We start from the raw sequence: 18,535 nt of genomic DNA on the forward strand, positions 1-18,535 counted from the left end.
GAGAAAAAACACACAAGACCCCTGTGGTGAAAAAGCCTATTAATGGGAAATTGTCGGCAACTGTTATTTACCTGGGAATTGGCCTTGAGATTTCTATTGTATGCATAAGCTCACCTTTCCCATTTAGCTGTTCTTCCCTATAACTCACAAGACAATGTTCTCAAGACCCGATGATCTGGTAATGCCAAGGAAGTGAAACAAGCAGCTGATCTAAAACAAAATAGTTTCATGGCTGGGAAAAATCACTTTTGAATGGTTTTAGAAAAATCTGAATAGGGTAAATCTGAGCAGAAACATTCTCCAGCTGACCTCAAAGAAGGGCTTTTTAAAAAAAAAAAAAACAAACAAAAACAAACCCAAAACAAAACAGTGATTTGTGTGCTTAGTTTACATTTAAAATAATGTCTGCACCATTCAGTCAGCAGTGGGTTTATTCCTGGCACAAAGTCCTCGGCATCAGGACAGGATCTTGCTCGGTCACGCAGCAGCACCACACTGCTCCCCCTCAGCTGAGGGGACCTGATCTGGCATTACACCTGTGTTTACAGAGTCAAACTATTTGAACAAATACAGTCATGTTCACACTGGATTAGTGGTTTTTTTTGTTGTGTGACTGCTGCATTTCTAGTCTGAGGAGGATTGCCTGTACTTTAGCCCTTAGCTAAACCTTGTACGAGCTTTCCTTCAGACATGAGGAGCTCGAGGAAGTACCCTGCTTACATGGCACAGCTGAAGCTGAAAGATTATGTTTGCCCACAGCCTTATGCTTTGGCAAAACATGAACATAAGGGATAAGATCATCAGCTACTGTGGACAAGCTGTTGAGGATCTCCTCCTATCTCCACAGAGCTAGGAGCCAGGCAGTCCCTTGTGGCCGCTTCAGCTGCTTAACACAGCACTGCTGCATCAATGAAATTCCCTGTCACAGATGCTAAAAACACAAGAGTTGCTTAAAAAATCTAATCAGCACCATAGTAGTGATATTAAAATGGTGATCGGGGGGGAGGCGGATTTTTTTCGGCAGAACGTGTCCCTCAGAGTCAGGGAGACACTTCTGCTCTCCAAGATCCAAAAAGTTCTGCATGTAACAAGGGGTTGTCTCTTTCCCTTTGCTGAGCGGCTTGAAAGCCACAAGCAGAATCTGCAAAAGCCTTGTGTCGTGGTTTAATTTCAGTCGGCAACTAAGCACCACGCAGCCGCTTGCTCACTCCCCCCCACCCGGTGGGATGGGGGAGAGAATTGGAAGAGCACAAGTTAGAAAAACTCGTGGGTTGAGATAAAAACAGTTTAATAATTGAAATAAAATGATAATAATAATAATATGATAATAATAATAATAATAATACACAAAGCAAGTGATGCACAGTACAATTGCTCACCACCCGCCGACCGATGCCCAGCCAGTCCCCGAGCAGCGGCCCCCCCCGGCCAGCTTTCCCCAGTTTATGTACTGAGCATGACGTCACATGGTATGGAATGTCCCTTTGGCCAGTTTGGCTGTGCCCCCTCCCAGCTTCTCATGCACCTCCAGCCTTCTCAGTCGGTAGAACATGGGAAGCTGAAAAGTCCTTGGCTAGTGTAAGCATTACCTAGCAACAACTAAAACATCGGTGTGTTATCAACTTTGTTCTCATCCTAAATCCAAAACACTGTACCAGCTACTAGAAAAGAAATTAACTCTATCCCTGCCGAAACCAGGACAATATCCACCCCTTATTCTATACCATCCGCGTCATGCTCAAGTCTCATATTTTCCAGTACATTTTCATTAATCACCACCCCTTTTTATATATATATATACACACACACACACACACACACAGATATAATTCCCTTCGTCTGTGGGCCATCCCTCTAAAATGTTCGGTGAGTTCATTTAGTCCATGACTTCGGGCTCCATCTGTCATAATAATCTTTCAGGGCAGGAAAAATGGAGATGGTATGTGGTGTTGGATTGTTCCATGTTGAAGTCAGTTCTGGTACCATCATCACTGTGCTTTGCTTGGTTTCACTGAAGTTATTCTTCATTAGTCTGGGTGATTCTTATTGTAATAACATTAGTATGGCATATAATATTATTAGTATTATTAGTATATCTGTGTATTATTAGTATAACTATTATAACTATAATTAGTACTTAACATCACATAATTCAGATCATTGGCTATTCTCACCCAAAATCAAATCCCCTTGAGGTACACATCGGACTTCCTCATCCTTCCGTATTATCCACCAAGTGCACCCAGGTCCTTGAGCAAAAGCAATCCCATGGATGGGTCTGCCTCTGCCCGAGGCAGGAATAACCCAGACTGTCTTCCCCATCATATTTTTTATGTGCACTACAGGGACTTTATTCCCATCTACAGTACGTAAAAGTTCTGACTGGGCAGGGCCTGCTCGATTGGCAGATCCCCGAGTGTTGACTAACCAGGTGGCCTTTGCTAAATGCGTATCCCAATGTTTGAACGTCCCGCCACCCATTGCTCTCAGCGTAGTCTTTAACAGTCCATTGTATCGTTCGATTTTCCCAGAGGCTGGTGCATGATAGGGGATGTGATACACCCACTCAATGCCGTGCTCTTTGGCCCAGGTGTCTATGAGGTTGTTTCGGAAATGAGTCCCATTGTCTGACTCAATTCTTTCTGGGGTGCCATGTCGCCATAGGACTTGCTTTTCAAGGCCCAGGATAGTGTTCCGGGCAGTGGCATGGGGCACGGGATATGTTTCCAGCCATCCGGTGGTTGCCTCCACCATTGTAAGCACGTGGCGCTTGCCTTGGCGGGTTTGTGGGAGTGTGATATAATCGATCTGCCAGGCCTCCCCATATTTATATTTCAGCCATCGTCCTCCATGCCAGAGAGGCTTTAACCACTTGGCTTGCTTGATTGCAGCGCATGTTTCACATTCATGGATAACCTGGGCTATAGTGTCCATGGTCAAGTCCACCCCTCGATCACGAGCCCATCTATATGTTGCATCTCTTCCTTGGTGGCCTGAGGTGTCATGGGCCCACCGAGCTAGAAATAATTCACCCTTATGTTGCCAGCCCAGATCTCCCTGAGCCACTTCAATCTTAGCAGCCTGATCCACCTGCTGGTTATTTTGATGTTCTTCAGTGGCCCGACTCTTGGGTACGTGAGCATCTACGTGATGGACTTTTACAACCAGGTTCTCCACCCGGGCAGCAATATCTTGCCACAATGCGGCAGCCCAGATGGGTTTGCCTCTGCGCTGCCAGTTGCTCTGCTTCCATTGCTGCAACCACCCCCACAGGGCATTTGCCACCATCCATGAGTCAGTATAGAGATAGAGCACTGGCCACTTTTCTCGGTCAGCAATGTCTAAAGCCAGCTGGATGGCCTTTACTTCTGCAAATTGGCTCGATTCACCTTCTCCTTCAGCCGTTTCTACAACTTGTCGCATAGGACTCCATACAGCAGCTTTCCACCTCTGATGTTTTCCCACAAGACGACAGGACCCATCGGTGAACAGGGCATATTGCTTCTCATTTTCTGGTAGTTCATTATACATTGGGGCCTCTTCAGCACGCATCACCTCCTCCTCTGGCAATATTCCAAAATCTTTGCCCTCTGGCCAATCCATGATCACTTCCAGGATTCCTGGGCGACTGGGGTTTCCTATTCAAGCCCGTTGTGTGATCAGTGCGACCCACTTACTCCATGTAGCACCAGTTGCATGATGTGTGCAGGGGACCCTCCCTCTGAACATCCAGCCTAGCACCGGCAGTCGGGGTGCCAGGAGGAGCTGTGCTTCAGTGCCGATCACTTCTGAAGCAGCTCGAACCCCTTCATATGCTGCTAATATCTCTTTTTCAGTTGGAGTATAGCGGGCCTCGGATCCTCTGTATCCCCGACTCCAAAACCCTAGGGGTCGACCTCGAGTCTCCCCTGGTGCTTTCTGCCAGAGGCTCCAGGTAGGGCCATTCTCCCCGGCTGCGGTATAGAGCACATTTTTTACCTCTTGCCCTGCCCGGACTGGCCCCAGGGCTACTGCATGAACTATCTCCCGTTTAATTTGTTCAAAAGCTTGTCGTTGCTCAGGGCCCCATTTGAAATCGTTCTTCTTTCGGGTCACTTGATAGAGAGGGCTTACAATCAGACTGTAATTTGGAATGTGCATTCTCCAAAAACCCACGACGCCTAAGAAAGCTTGTGTTTCCTTTTTGCTAGTTGGTGGAGACATGGCTGTTATTTTGTTGATCACATCCATTGGGATCTGACGACGTCCATCTTGCCATTTTATTCCTAAAAACTGGATCTCCTGTGCAGGTCCCTTGACCTTACTTTGTTTTATGGCAAAACCGGCCTTCAGCAGGATTTGGACTATTTCCTTCCCTTTTTCAAAAACTTCTCCTGCTGTGTTGCCCCACACAATGATATCATCAATGTATTGCAGGTGTTCTGGAGCTCCACCCTGTTCTAGTGCAGTCTGGATTAGTCCATGGCAAATGGTAGGGCTGTGTTTCCACCCCTGGGGCAGTCGGTTCCAGGTGTACTGAACGCCCCTCCAAGTGAAAGCAAACTGTGGCCTGCACTCCGCTGCCAAAGGGATTGAGAAAAACGCATTAGCAATATCAACTGTGGCATACCACTTGGCTGCCTTTGACTCCAGTTCGTATTGAAGTTCTAGCATGTCTGGCACAGCAGCACTCAGCGGTGGCGTGACTTCATTTAGGCCACGATAGTCTACTGTTAGTCTCCACTCTCCATTAGACTTCCACATTGGCCATATGGGACTGTTAAAGGGTGAGCGGGTCTTGCTGATCACTCCTTGGCTCTCCAGTCGACGAATCAGCTTATGGATGGGAATCAGGGAGTCTCGGTTGGTGCGATATTGCTGCCGGTGCACTGTGGTGGTAGCGATCGGCACTTGTTGGTCTTCGACTTTCAGCAACCCCACAACAGAGGGGTCCTCCGAAAGACCAGGCAAGGTGGACAGCTGTTTAATTTCCTCCATCTCCAAGGCAGCTATACCAAAAGCCCACCGGTACCCTTTTGGGTCCTTGAAATACCCTCTCCTGAGGCAGTCTATGCCAAGGATGCACGGAGCCTCTGGGCCAGTCACAATGGGGTGCTTCTGCCACCCATTCCCAGTTAGACTCACTTCGGCTTCCAATACAGTTAGTTGTTGGGATCCCCCCGTCACCCCAGAAATACAGATGGGTTCTGTCCCTATATATCTTGATGGCATTAGGGTACACTGTGCACCGGTGTCTACCAGAGCCTTATACTTCTGTGGGTCTGACGTGCCAGGCCACCGAATCCACACAGTCCAGTAAACCCGGTTGTCCCTTTCCTCCCCCTGGCTGGAGGCAGGGCCCCTCTAATCCTCATCACAGTACTCGTTTCTCATTTCTTGTACGTATGAGTCAGAAGTTTCTTCATTAAGATCAAGAGTAAGATCAGCCCTTCTACTCTCTCTGGGGAACTGCCCACTGGAAACTGGAGCAGCAATTTTCCTGGAAGAACCTCTTTCTGTGATTGTTTTCCCTTGCAATTCACGTACCCGTGCCCCTAGGGCTGCGGTAGGTTTCCCATCCCACTTCCTCATGTCCTCTCCGTGGTCACGCAGATAAAACCATAGGGTGCCCCGTGGTGTGTACCCTTTATATTCTCTCTCTTGAGCAAAAGAACACTTACTTCTAATAGCCGAGATACTGGTCCGTACAGGTGAGGAGTAGGACCTATCCTCTCTGAGTTGCTGGATCTCCCGGGACAGTTTTTCGGACAGTTTCTCCACAGCCGAGACGAGGGAGGAAGAAAGACTTTCTTCGTATTGCCGGAGTTGACTAGCCAATTCATCCACTGTTTGTTCCTCTCCATCTTTCCAGGTTATCACTGCCAATGAATTGGCGTATGATGATGGTGTGCTCCTTATAAACTTCCGCCACATGGGTCGTGTGCACTTGACTTTGTCTGGATCTTTGGATAGTTGTTCATTGTTCAGGTCATCATAAATCACCTCCAGCACAGCTAATTCTCTCAGAAACTGGATACCCTTCTCCATGGTGGCCCATTTGCTTGGGCGACATATGACATCTTCCTTAAAGGGATACCTTTCCTTCACGCTTGACAGGAGTCGCCTCCAAAGGCTGAGGATACGTGTCCCTTTTCCAATTGCTTTGTCAATGCCCCCTTCCCTAGAAAGGGATCCCAGCTGCTTGGCTTCCCTACCCTCTAATTCCAGGCTACTGGCCCCATTATCCCAGCATCGGAGCAGCCAGGTGACAATATGCTCACCCGGACGACGGCTGAAATCTTTCCGTATATCTCGCAGCTCACTCAGGGATAGAGATCGGGTGGTCACTGCCTCGTTTATGAGTTCTTCCTCTTCCTCCTCCCCGATCAGCGGCTGGCTCTCCTCCTCCCGTTCTCGTGATGGCCCTTCTCCAGGGTAGTCGTACAGTTCTTCCTCTGGTTCCCTTTTAGAAGAAGCTTCTTCCTCCCTTACTAAACGAGCCGACTTCCGCTTCCAAAATTTCTTCTTGTGTACAGGGGCGACTGATACCGGCACAGGCTGGTTCTTTGGTTCAGCCACAGGGCCTGTTGCCGGGGTTGGAGTGGTCGCAGTGCATGTCGCCGGGGTTGGAGTGGCCGCAGTGCAAGTGCATGTCACCGGAGTCTGAGTGGCTGCAGGGCCTGTTGCCGGGGTTGGAGTGGCCACAGTGCATATTACCGGGGTTGGAGTGGCCACAGGGCCTGTCGCCGGGATTGGAGTGGCCGCAGTGCATGTCACCGGAGTCTGAGTGGCCGCAGGGCCTGTTGCCGGGGTTGGAGTGGCCGCAGTGCATGTTGCCGGGGTCTGAGTGGCCTCAGTGCATGTCGCCAGGGTCTGAGTGACCGCAGTGCATGTCGCTGGGGTCTGAGTGGCTGCAGTGCATGTCGCCGGGGTTGGAGTGGCCGCTGTGCAAGTGCATGTCACTGGAGTCTGAGTGGCCGCAGTGCATGTTGCCAGGGTCTGAGTGGCTGCAGTGCATGTCGCCGGGGTTGGAGTGGCCGTAGTGCGTGTTGCCCGGGTTTGAGTGGCCGCAGGGCCTGTTGCCGGCGTCTGAGTAGCTGCAGTGCATGTTGCCGGTGTCGGAGTGGCTGCACGGCCTGTTGCTGGGGTCGGAGTGGCCGCAGGGCGCGTTGCCTGGGTCTGAGTGGCCGCAGTGCATGTCGTTTTACTGTCAGAGCCAGAGACCTTCTCTTCCCTTTGAGGGCACTGAATGGTGTTGAACAGGGCTCGGTAGGCATGGGCCAGGCCCCAGCACGTTGCAATGATCTGCATCTCTCTGGAGTTGCCAGGGTGACAGCATACTTTTTCCAAATATTCTACTAACTTTTCAGGATTCTGCACTTGTTCAGGGGTGAAGTTCCAAAACACTGGGGGTGCCCATTGGCCTAGGTACTTGCCCATCTTGTCCCACACACCCTGCCACTCATAATTATTCAGCCTTGGGGCAGACCTCTGGATGATATTCTTAAATTGCTTACCAACTTTAGACAAAACCGAAACAGTATTCCCAAGAAGTATTAATAGAAGTATCTTAACTGCCCAAGGATGTTCAAAATACTGAAAAATTACTGTAATGAAGGAGGAAACATTATAGAAGAAGGTAGTGACCCTGCCATTCTGTATTTCCTCCGTAAAAAAACTCTCAGAAAAGTTACTGCAATTGCTAGTTGTCTCCACGAAATGGTCTCCGTGGTACAGTAACGGCTTCATTGCGAAGTTTACATACCACAGAAACGTCAAGGTCAATGTTCTAAAAACAAACCTCACAAGCGAGACATTACTATTCACTGCAGACCACAGCAAACTGCAAAACCCAACACCAATCTTTAACATGTACAGCAGGAAAAAGAGCGCGATGCAGATTATACAAATCAATATCGAGAACAGAGAAACCAACATTGTGACCCACAACTACTAACAGATATAAGTTCTTTAATACACTCCGGTTAACCTGTTATTATCTCAAACCCTTCGAGCCCCACGTTGGGCGCCAAAAAAGGACTGTCGTGGTTTAATTTCAGTCGGCAACTAAGCACCACGCAGCCGCTCGCTCACTCCCCCCCACCCGGTGGGATGGGGGAGAGAATTGGAAGAGCACAAGTTAGAAAAACTCATGGGTTGAGATAAAAACAGTTTAATAATTGAAATAAAATGATAATAATAATAATATGATAATAATAATAATAATACACAAAGCAAGTGATGCACAGTACAATTGCTCACCACCCGCCGACCGATGCCCAGCCAGTCCCCGAGCAGCGGCCCCCCCCGGCCAGCTTTCCCCAGTTTATGTACTGAGCATGACGTCACATGGTATGGAATGTCCCTTTGGCCAGTTTGGCTGTGCCCCCTCCCAGCTTCTCATGCACCTCCAGCCTTCTCAGTCGGTAGAACATGGGAAGCTGAAAAGTCCTTGGCTAGTGTAAGCATTACCTAGCAACAACTAAAACATCGGTGTGTTATCAACTTTGTTCTCATCCTAAATCCAAAACACTGTACCAGCTACTAGAAAGGAAATTAACTCTATCCCTGCCGAAACCAGGACACCTTGGCAAAGCAAATATTATAGGATATAATATTCTCAAAGCACTTCTGATCTACAGTACTTATGCCAGTGGCTAATGGTACATTAGCTGAGTGCATTCAAGGAGGTGCGTACTACTCATCTAAGTGGTTTGAAAGTAGAAAAAATGTTTTGCAGGGCTGGATGTGCTGAGTGCAGAGTAACACAACAGAGCTGGGACCCACCCAGGAACCACAGGCTTTCTTTTAGTGGCAACAAGTAAAAAGGCTGTCATTCAAAGCTGGAAACTCTTGGATTTTGAGGGGTTGGTTTGTTTGTTTACATTTTGGCAAAAATATTTCTTGAGGGAACACAACTGTCCTCTGTCATGGTTTGGGACTGAAAAGTTCTCTTTACTCTAAAATGGCTCAAAAATTTTTGAACTTAGTACTGTTAATGCTTGGAAATATTTAAGCAACCTTTTTATATGACTATGAGCAGTTTTGAAGCAGCAACAATTCTGTTTAGAAGTGAGATGGGTGAAGGATTTTGGAGATTAAAAAAATAGCAAGTCTGGAAGATTGCTATCAAGTAATTTAAGTAGCAACTGACATTGCCAGCAATCTTATTTTTCTAACATTTTCTTCATACAGTAAACATTACTGTTTATGATCCTGTTTCCAAAATAGAGGTGCCAATTTTGCTCCATTCACTTGGAGCTGGGTGCCTCACAAGCCTATTTTCAGGTGGAAACTCCTGGGTCAGATCTTGATGCTCTGGGCCTGCACTCCACACCCCTCAGCTAGCAAGATGCTATGGGAAGAAAGGGAGGCCTGAGGCACCCAGCTCAAGCCCTCCAGATCAAGGGCAACATGGTGGGCAACAACAAAAAAATTCCCATCCACCAGGCTAAGGTAAAGCTGCAAAGGGCAAGAGAGCCAACTTGTGCCAAAAGTACTACCTGAGGTACCCTGGGAATCCCTGGGGAATACAGTCAGGGACCTAAGTTTCGGATGCACGTGATGTTCCTCGCTTTATATCCTGGCTACATGACTTTATGTGCCATTAAATCCCCATTTCAGGTTATAGAAATGTTGCAGAGGTGAAAGTAACATCCCATATATTTGTTCATGACCCATTTTAGAATCAAAATGTGTTTTAAAGACTTTATACACCCATTCCTCTTTATTATGAACTGGTGCTCATATGGATAGTACTGAGTTTTATGACAACACATCATTTGATGAAAACACTGTTTTGCTATTATATCATCCCCTTGGATAAGTACTCCTCTGCACCACACAACACCACTCTACTGCAAACACACTTTTGTACCCACAGTTTAATTGTTGGCAAAAAGATCAAGCTTTTTATTATAGTCTCCTCAATCATTGAAAAAACCCTCAACATTATATTCACTTAAAAATCCCATTCTCCCCTTTTTCTTTTATTTTCTTCAATTACAGTATTTTTCATTTTAAAACAGAAAATAAAAAATAAGAATGAACAAAAAAGTGCCAAGAAGGAGTAACAGACAAATATGAAAGCTGAAAATACTGAGCAAAATTGACATTTTTGCACAAATTCTGTTTGCTTGGCTTTCATGAGACAAGATTGGACATGGCAGTATTCCTATGAGAGACCGTGGTCAGAAAGCCTGGTTCAGAGAAGAGATGGGGTGGCAGTATCAGCATTACAGTTCACTTGAAATACTGGAGCAAAACTGTCCTTTCTAGGTTAGTATCAACCAGCATGAAACCCAACATTGCCATTTCCAAAACATTTTTTTTTTTCCCAAAAAGTATTTATAACACCATTTTCAACATTTCAACATTTCTGCCATCTCTGTCTCTCACATTTAGGATGAAAACAAGCACTGAAACACTTGTTCACACAACAGAAATCTTGTTTTACCAGTCAGGCCCTGCATCTGCCTTTTCTGAAGATTCCTCTCTAAGGACATGTATTTACTGATTCATCATTTATACACAAGAACCCTTTCAAAGCTTCTTGTGTTTCCCCACTTATACTAATACACAGACAGCAATGTTGTGGCATTTCTCAGCAGTTTAACTGTACATTTTTCATCATGTTGGAGTAAGGAAGGAGAGTTTAATCTTAACAAATGTTTATATTAATATAGAGACTGGGAGCAACATTTCCACTAGCAATTTTTATTCATTTCTTCTGTTTTTTGAGGATGAGGCAATTTTTATTGCCCAATGTTCACATTCTTGTTTTTTCTCACAAAAAATGCACCAAATAAAGATGCCTAAGAAAAAAAGACATTTCATTTGGCAATTTTTTTCAAGTATAAAACATACATTCTACACAGATGTATACAAAAATAATAAATAGTTAACATCTTCTTGAACAAGGCCTACTGAACACGCAAATATTAGCATTGCACTCCACAGTTAATGCAGAGAAATAAACACAGTGCTTTCTGAAAACTGAACAATACTTTCAAGATCCCTTTGAAATCTTTCCTTATTTTTTTATCTCAGTAAAGTAGACTGATTTTTCAGACAAACTCAGCACACAGCAGCCAAGGCCCAAAACCCGAAGAGCACTTAAGCAAACAGAATAGGCGTCAGTCACATTTCACGTATGCACTTCTCCACTGGAGTGTTATTTCTCTTCTGCTGTGGTTTGTTACAACTAACAAATCTTTCTCTGTTCAGCTCTCTATTCAGCAGGAGAAATAAGGTTGCATAATCAATGCGCTGATTCTTTCTGTGATTTGTTCACAACTTCAAGCAGAGAAAATAATAATTCCAAGCACATCACTTGTAGAAAATTTCTTCTCTTTTATTCAGACTAATGAATGGACCACACAGATATGAGCTTCTCCCACTCCAGTAACAACTGAACCAAGAACAAAAAACTCACTGGGTTAATGCAAAGTGATTATAGGAAATGGAGCAACTTTTAGAAGTGAGAAGAATTCCAAACTGGTAGAAAGTAAATTGGTTAGGAAAGGTTCACCAAGACATCTTCAAGAAAAAGCAGATAAAAAAGAAGCAGTAGTTTGTAAGAGCTGTGGGAAAATAATTAAGATATTTGTGTTGATAACCTCAATGCCTAGATGCCTGCAAATAATCTAAATAAGTAGTCTACTTTAAAGAAATTTTACTAGAAGGGACTTGTTTGTATCATGTGTTTATCTTGCTTTCTTGCTCTGTCATTGCCAATCTTTCCTTTTTTTTTCTTTTTCTTTTTTTTTTTTTTTAGCACTGGGAAGTGTAACTTTAGAGCACAATCACAAACACCAATACAGATGCAGTTATTAAATCTTTTTCTTCCCACCTTTATTTTTCCTGTGTTAATCCCTGTGCAGGTATGTTTCCTCTTAATTTAAATTCACTTAACACTGTTTTCCTGGCTGAACAGCAAAGTCTAAAAAAAAAGAAAACCACAAGCAATATAACAATACTAATCTTCAAGTATAAAAGTCTTACCACATCAAGTTTCCATTAAGTTGACCTGAAATCATAGTTTGATAACAGCAACAGAAATATTAAATCTGTAGACATTTAGAATTTCATTCCCCATAAAACTGTTCAGTGTATTTACCAGCTGCCAAAAAGACAAACACCCATAAAAGCCTTTTGGCCAAAGACAGCTACAAGCTTTGAAAAATTACTTCTGTGTTGGTGACAAAAAGTGCCTTCATTCAACATTTCTCTCCCCCTTTCCTGAGAAAGGGATCATTTTTTGCGGAAGCATACACACAAACCTCCAGCGTTTTGCAAAAGCTGTTTTTCCTTGGGGAGAACCCCTCAACACCTCAGTAGAAAGTTTTCAGCCAGACTTATTTCAAATGTATTGAAACTCTTCTGGCCACTGATGCTGGCAAGTCTCGGCTCCGAGATGTCCCAGGGAGATGAAGAGCACACAGTACCATCATGCTGTGGTTCTTAACTCTCTGATGCATTCACAACTTCTTGTGCCCTGAGACTAGAACCAGGTGAGCTGTCTGGGCTGCAGATCTTGAGCACAGCCTCTAAGAAGAAGAATTTAAGAGGAGAACTTTTAATTTTGGCAGGTATTTTCCCACTGAAGGGTTTGTAACAATCTCTCAGGACAGAGGTAGTCAGTACCTTGCCTACCTTACTCTGTTCTTCTCTTGCTACAGCTTGCTTAGGCACAGGCTTTCCAGCATGTTTTCACTCACAGTATCCATGGGAAAGAAGAAGGTATCAAAATGGCAAACTACCCCTGCTCTTCTTCAGAACAACCTGTCTCCCAGGCTCCTAAAAGCACCCTCAGTTACCCATCCTCCTTCTTGATGTTCCCTTTTTATTCTTCTTCTTACCTTTATTCTTCCCTGTTTCTTCTCTCCTCCCATCTCTTTCTCCCATCTCCCTCCCTCCCTCCCTCCCTCCCTCCCTCCCTCCCTCCCTTCCTTCCTTCCTTCCTTCCTTCCTTCCTTCCTTCCTTCCTTCCTTCCTTCCTTTTTCTTCCTTTCTTCCTTTCTTCCTTTTCTCTCTCTCTCTTTTTCTTTCTTTCTTTTTCTTTCTTTCTTTCTTTCTTTCTCTTTCTTTCTTTTTCTTTCTTTCTCTTTCTTTCTTTCTTTCTTTCTCTTTCTTTCTTTTTCTTTCTTTCTTTCTTTCTTTCTTTCTTTCTTTCTTTCTCTTTCTTTCTTTCTTTCTTTCTTTCTTTCTTCTTTCTTTCTCTTTCTCTTTCTTTCTTTCTTTCTTTCTTTCTTTCTTTCTCTTTCTTTCTTTCTTTCTTTCTTTCTTTCTTTCTTTCTTTCTTTCTTTCTTTCTTTCTTTCTTTCTTTCTTTCTTTCTTTCTTTCTTTCTTTCTTTCTTTCTTTTCTTTCCTTCCTTCCTTCCTTCCTTTCTTCCTTCCTTCCTTCCTTCCTTCCTTCCTTCCTTCCTTCCTTCCTTCCTTCCTTCCTTCCTTCCTTCCTTCCTTCCTTCTCTTTCTTTACTTCTCTTTCTTTTTTTCCTTCTTTCTTTCCTTCTTCCTCCCATCACTTGCTTCCTTCCCCTACTGCTTGTTATGTTCAACAGAAGATGACCTTGGAGATTAGACTCCTTTTTAAAACTCACAGGCTCATTAAATTATATGAAACCAGAGCTGTTCTTTCCATACAGTTTTCACTGGATTGGCAACACAGCCATCCAGGTCAAGAGAACTGGAAAACAGCATAACCTTCACTAGAAATTCATTAGGTAGGGTGGCGTGAAAATCTGACAACCTGGCCCAGGTAAGAGAGGTCTCTCCTCTCCACCCACTCAACAACAGGGGAATTAACACTTTGCAGATAGCTCATCTAATCTATCAGCCTTCCCAAAACATTTCTTGCTCTCCCTCCTCATTCTGTGAAAGCATAGCCAGGTATAACTTGCCATTTGCTGTCTCAGTTCTCCTGTTTGGTTTGACATCACAGGTGAGAGGCCTGAGCATTCTCTTTACTCCCTATCCTGATACTGCAACAAAATCTTTCCCTTGCTACTTCTTCCTGCTCAAGACTAAAATTAGAAGGCCACATTATTTCTTATGACAATGTTGATGCTTTGTGTGCTGGTTTTTTTAAGGTTGCTTTCATTTTTTTAATATTATTGTTTCAAATCAGCATCAGAGCTGCAAATGAATTAAAGGAAAAGCCAGGTGTTCAGACATCTCAGTATCCTGTAGTCTTTCACTGCTATCAATGACTAACAAATTTTTTTGTAACTCCTCCCTACCATTTAGGTACCTTCCTTTTTGTCAGGCGCTTAATTTTTGTAAACATAATTTAAGTCCACTGCACATTTTTATTGGGCTATTGGATTAACTGGGAACAAAAGACAGGGAGTCTTTGTGCCTATTCTCAAGACAGTTGCTCTCTTTTGGGTAACTCTCTGCATTTCAAAGTTTCCATTTGCAAAACAAGGATGACAGCAATTCCCTGAACTGCTGAGAGGTGCTGAGAACTAAAGACTCTGTTCAGGTGGATCCATTCTTGACTTAAAAACTATCAAGAGATTTTAATTTCTTTTTCCACCTGCCAAACTTTATAGGACCTTTTCTTGATCAAGAGAAATCTGCATGCTTATTTACCCTATAAGAATTAATAGCAAGAAGTTCTAGTTCCAGCACTATGTATAATGTGAACAAGAAGAGAAAGAAATGGTAGAAGTGAGGCCAAATGTTAGGAAAAAAACCATACAAGGCATTAAAGCCATCATGAATCAGGGGATAAGCCCTTCCCCATCTTTTAGAGACTACAATGGAACAGTCATGACTAGCCATGCCAAAATACTAGACTCAGACTCAGGAGGTGATCCAAGAAATCTGACACTGACACTCTCTTGAGTCAAGTAAAGCATTTTGCTGGCCTTGATATATTTTTGTTTATCAAATCCCCAATACATTTTATGTGCTTTATTAGAGCTCTAAAAGTTACTTTATTACATAAAAAGCTTTAAGTACCATTTTTCTTCTAAATTAATTCCAACTCAGCAGGGGCAGGTAAACAAAGTGTTGGAAAATTTCAACAGCATTGATAATAATAAGTAGTGCCAGAGCTGGGAGGGGAGCAGGACTGGCCTTGGAGTAAGATACCTCTGTCTACTATTTTTCAAGTGAAATATAAAATTTACATCTCTATTCTATGTATAATGGAACTTCCCTTTGGCAACTGATAGATGGCAATATGTCGTGCTAAACTGAGCTAGATTAGATACAGCTGGATTAGGTAGGGCTGGGGACCCATTCTGTCTCCAGAGACATTGAGAAATAATGACCCCAGCAAGGTCAGTGTCAGATCTTCCTATGGTGGCAGTGGGGCCAAAAGTAAGTTCCCAGTAACTCATTTTTAGAAAACTCTAGTCCATGTTTCGGTATTTTTTTCATCTTCTTCCTCTCTGGTAATGTAACATAAGGTTAGTTTGAGGTCCACTAGGGCCTACTGGCAACGATGACCTTCAAGAGAAAGGCAATTTAGTAGGTGGAGGTTGTCTTGCTTCATGTAATACATTTAAAAGGTAGATGTATCTGCTTTTGATCTAGACACCTTTGTTGTCAGTGAAGAAAAATGTGCACTATTAGCCTTTCATTCATCTGACCTAATTCAAATGTCTAGTTTCTGTTGAGTTTAAATTATGCACTAGAAGCACCTTTCTCCCGTATGAAGTCTAGATGACCAGCTCATACACACAAATCTCCACCTGGTCAAATGAACCCAATTCTCTGTCCCCTAAGGCAATAATACTCCTTCAAATTAAGATCCATAGTACCTTCTGACAATGTGTCTTTCTCTAGTGTCCTTACTACATGGTGGGAGAGAGGGGATGGAGAGGGGGAAGTTTGGGAAGAAAGTTGTGCTGTCCCAATTACAGCAAAGACCTCTTCATGTTTTCCTGTATGCTTGCTTGGCCTTTGCCCTGAGAAGTCTAATCTCACAGGACACTTACTACTCAAGACCCATACCAAGAGTTCTGCATCTGCTAGCTGCCCAGGAAGGCTGACTCCATGGCTGACATGAATGTAGTCCCTGTGAACATAAAGAGCCATAGTTATCCATGTCTCTGTCATGTCCACAGAACAGTGCCACAGCATAGCAGGGGCACCATCTATAGAAAACTTCTTCCTGTAGGAGCAGCACAAAGCTGTTCAAAAGTAGCCAACTAAGCCCTACATTAGTAAATATTTTACTGTCTTCCAGATTTATCCTTCATGCAAACTAAGATGACAACAAAGCGGTTGACAAAGTCCCCATCTCTTCTGAAAACATCTCCTTCTTTGCATGTTGAAGCAATAATGAGAAGAGAAGAATGATTGCTTTATCTCAGTTTGCTTCTCTCCAACTCTCCAAGCTAATAAAATTCTTAAGCAGCACAGAAGCCGCTACTACACTTAATTATTGACCAGCAAGGCTCCATGAGACCTTCCTAGGAAAGCTTCATAGTAAGTACAAACTACTGTTCCTCACTATTGTCACTGAAAGATTTACAAAATGAACATTTTCTACATGCATCAATTACTTACCCAGCTCTTGCACTTGGAGCCTTGAACCAAACTTAACATCTTCAAAAAACAGTAACACTCGTACTGGCATTGTTTATCAGTTAAATCTAAACCTTTTTTCTCACAACTCAGAGAGGAAGACGATTTACTTAAAGTATCTAATTTTATTCCTTTCACCACCAGCCCAACGGCTTACATTTATACTTTTGCATGAGCTTATTCCATTTCACTTCACTGTGAAGCCACCTGTCAGTAGAACCACACCACCAGGACCAACATAATGCTGACATTGAGTTGAACATCTAGATGTTTCTAGAAAATTTTCCCTCACTGCATATTGAAGTTTTTTTAGCCAGCTACAGAATTTCACACACAGGCTGATCTGCCAGAAAACTTCAGATCCAGCCAACAAAAAGAGGTGTTGTTTTATTGGTAAGGGTCAGATCTGCAATACCGGGAAAAGGAAGTCTTCATCCGTTTCTTTTCTGCAGGAGTTATTTGTTTCTATTGAGTTTCCTGAGCAATTTTTAAGCAATCTTCTGCCCCTCTTATCCAAAGCAATCATCACTGGTGTTTCGAAGCAAGAAGCACCCCTAAGGCTAGCTACATACATCTCTAGATTACTTGAAGACACCAAATTGAACATCAACCATTACTGACACCAGCTGAGATTCTTCCTGTTGGTACACAGTACATTTTGTTTTGGAGCATATAGTCCCTCATTTCCATACAGTCATATGTTTACACTCCAGCATACAGAGAAAGCTTGATGTCCTGCTATAAAGAATCACAAGACTCTTTTCTGCCTCTGGTTGTAGTACTGAAATTAGGGCAACCAGACTGATTTATTCCAGATGAGGAAATAGCCTGGTACATGTCAAAACCCCTACACACTACTAAGAAAAATACCTCCCATGTTTTCATTAAGAACATCCTCTATTGGTTAGAATGTATAGAAAAGATGAACAAATTGCTAATACCCCTATTCTAATACCAGAATTTATTTTTCTTCATGTTGTTTTTGTCGTATTAAGAATGGGGAATGCTCATGGCCATCTGGTTTTTGAAAGCTTTCATTAGGTTTAGTTGTGTGAAACCAGAACTAAATCTGGTTCAGCTTTGTACCAAACTATGAGGTTTCAGGGTAAGTCAAATGTGAGTTCAGCTGTACTGACAGCCTTGTGGGCAACCCCCTTTTGCCTGTTGCTTTGTTCTTCTAAACCAATATTGTTTGTACTGTCATCCTGATGTAGATTTAGATCATGATATCTAGCTCTAAACTCTGAACTTGTTCACAGCCAAGAGTTACCATGGTGGACTTTCATAACTTGGCCTTTTGTGGCAAAAATTTCATGTGTCAGATGGAATAGCTGTGTCATGGTTTAACCTCAGTTGGCAACTGAGCACCAGACAGCTGCTCGCTCACCTCCCCTCCACCCCCCCCACCCCCCCCCCCCGGTGGGATGGGGGAGAGAATTGGAAGAACACAAGTGAGAAAAACTCGTGGGTTGCGATAAAAAGAGTTTAATAATTGAAATATAATAATAATAATAATAATAATAATAATAATAATAATAATAATAATAATTGTCCTGGTTTCGGCAGGGATAGAGTTAATTTCCTTTCTAGTAGCTGGTACAGTGTTTTGGATTTAGGATGAGAACAAAGTTGATAACACACCGGTGTTTTAGTTGTTGCTAGGTAATGCTTACACTAGCCAAGGACTTTTCAGCTTCCCATGCTCTACTGACTGAGGAGGCTGGAGGTGCACAAGAAGCTGGAAGGGGGCACAGCCAAACTGGCCAAAGGGACATTCCATACCATGTGACGTCATGCTCAGTACATAAACTGGGAAAAGCTGGCCGGGGGGGCCGCTGCTCGGGGACTGGCTGGGCATCGGTCAGCGGGTGGTGAGCAAGTGTGCTGTGCATCACTTGTTTTGTGTATTATTATTATTATTATCATATTATTATTATCATTTTATTTCAATTATTAAACTGTTTTTATCTCAACCCATGAGTCTTTCTAACTTGTGCTCTTCCAATTCTCTCC

Source organism: Aptenodytes patagonicus, chromosome 4, assembly GCF_965638725.1.
Source record: "Aptenodytes patagonicus chromosome 4, bAptPat1.pri.cur, whole genome shotgun sequence".
Lineage (NCBI taxonomy): Eukaryota > Metazoa > Chordata > Aves > Sphenisciformes > Spheniscidae > Aptenodytes > Aptenodytes patagonicus.